Source organism: Cibotium barometz, chromosome 4, assembly GCF_041138505.1.
Source record: "Cibotium barometz isolate CiBa-2024 chromosome 4, ASM4113850v1, whole genome shotgun sequence".
Taxonomy (NCBI): Eukaryota; Viridiplantae; Streptophyta; class Polypodiopsida; order Cyatheales; family Cibotiaceae; genus Cibotium; species Cibotium barometz.
In genome coordinates, this window is record NC_141049.1 from 23148299 (window position 1) to 23150406 (window position 2108).

General features: G+C 46.8%; 1 non-coding gene across 1 annotated transcript; it reads left to right on the forward strand.

The window, feature by feature from the left end:
- The first annotated feature begins 965 nt into the window (after positions 1-965).
- Positions 966-1039, forward strand: TRNAF-GAA (transfer RNA phenylalanine (anticodon GAA)). The gene has a single exon. It is a non-coding gene; the product is annotated as a tRNA-Phe (tRNA).
- Positions 1040-2108: the final 1069 nt, after the last annotated feature.

Here is a 2108-nt window from a genome sequence, read left to right on the forward strand (position 1 = left end):
GTGAACCGGGAACAATTGGTGAGAATAGCACCCCTTTTTCGACGACGAAAAAGGATCGTAACCAACTGCTTATCGGGGTGGGGTTTACGGAACAGGATCGTAACCAACTGCTTATCGGGGGTGGGGTTTGGGACGGTCCCACGACTGCATACTTATCGGTCTGGCTGCATACTTATCAGCCGAATGGCTTCTCGCATACTTATCTAGCATTGCAGGTGGTGGCTTAACCATCTTGTAAGGTGCAGATCATTTGGAGTAACCCGATCTAGTCTTTAGCGATTAGCGCGACTTATCTAGTCTTTCAGTACTCCGTTCGGATCGTACTACTTATCGACGCGATTAACGCTACTTATCTAGTAGGTAAAGATCTCTTCTAGTGGCTAGTCCAAATCATTCATCTTATCTATTATCTAGTAGGTAAACCGGTTATCTATTATCTAGGAGGTAAAGTCAGAAGACGGTGAACCCGTCAAAGGGTTCTCGATGAAATGAAGCCGGTGGGGGTTTCAGTTGGTAACAGAAGCTAGACAATTGCTAGCGACGGATTGACGTGGTCGCAGTCATTCGACCTCCCCATGCTATCTGAGTGGATGCACCTCACCTCACCCTTCCACTAGGCTTCCGGGGACTGGACCAATGTGATCTCGCCTTGACGTTGGCGGTCCGGCTTATGGAGAAGAGACCAAGGCCGGCAGGGTTCGTATCCAAATGAGGATACGAATTTATCCGAACAACTAGGCCTAAAGAAAGGTTTTGAGAGCAAAGCCAAACTACTGAGCTTGGATCCGGGGAAGGGTAAAAGTGCCCCGAACCCACAAGGATACGAAAAAGCTGGGATTCGAACCCACAGTGCGTAGCGCATACGATCTCCAATTGCTAGAAGATGCAAAATGAATTGGCTGCTTCTTTGGCAATCAAAGAGGGTAATGATGACTACGTAATAGTTGGTAGTGACTCTTCTCACGGTTTAGGTAGCTCAGTTGGTTAGAGCAAAGGACTGAAAATCCTTAGGTCAGTGGTTCAAGTCCACTCCTAAACAGTCGCGAATTATTAGGTTCAAATCTCTGGACAATTATGTGCTAGATACAACTAAAACCGCAGATTATGAAACCTCTTTGAGCTAGAGCCACAGAGCTCTCTATCTGTCCGATCTTAGCACCAACCCTGAGCAAATGGTGTGGCTTACCTGCTCCGGATGGGTAGCTCGAGAATAACGCAAAACCAAATTCTCTTTGTCGTCCAAAGATACGAAATTTCGCTATAAGTAAAGTGTGGTGGACAGCCGGATTTAGAAGGTTCAAACGTAGTCCGTAACAAAGGGGATGTTGGCCAAGGATAAGGTCGACCTGAAATGGTTCATGGAACAATATAAGGACATCGATCGAGTAACTAAATGCACTGTCTCAGCCAACTTCCGTGTCAATTGGCCACAACTCTGTGTTTACCGTGCAAAGATCATGTTAAATCTGGGTATTGACCCGTCAACCAAAAGAAACCTCGTGGTTGATGAATACGGTAGATGGGTGGATACTTTACCTAAAAAGGTTAAAGATAAAAGAGAACCGGAAACCCTTCCGATCACTTCGCAGCCATCAATGCCGGAGGAGAGCGAACCAGAAACCCTGCCAATCGAGGAGGCACCGAAATCACGAGTCAAAGGGCGAAGGCCAGGCACGCCTGGGGGGGTTGGCAAGCCAATCATCAATGGGGCTGGCAAGCCAATCCATGGGACTGACAAGCCATCAATACCGGATGAGAGCGAATCGGAAACCCAAATCAGTTCACCTTTGAGTATGTTCTATGATCTAAAGCGATATATGGACAATCAGGAGTTGGCCTTGAGCCCTGGCAATGAACCGCTAGAGCACAACCGAATCAGTGCCTTAGAACAGAAGCTACATAAGATCGAAGAAGATCTACGAACCGAACGTTCCAAACGTGAGAAGCTCGAAGAAAAGCTGCGGAAGCTACATAAGCTCAGAGAAGAGCTACGAATCGAACGTTCCAAACATGAGAAGCTCGAAGAAAAGCTTCGGGCTTTGTTTATTCGTATTTCAGAAAACAACTTCCCTTTCCCCTTAAAAGTTAGGCATAAGAAGCGCTCTGCT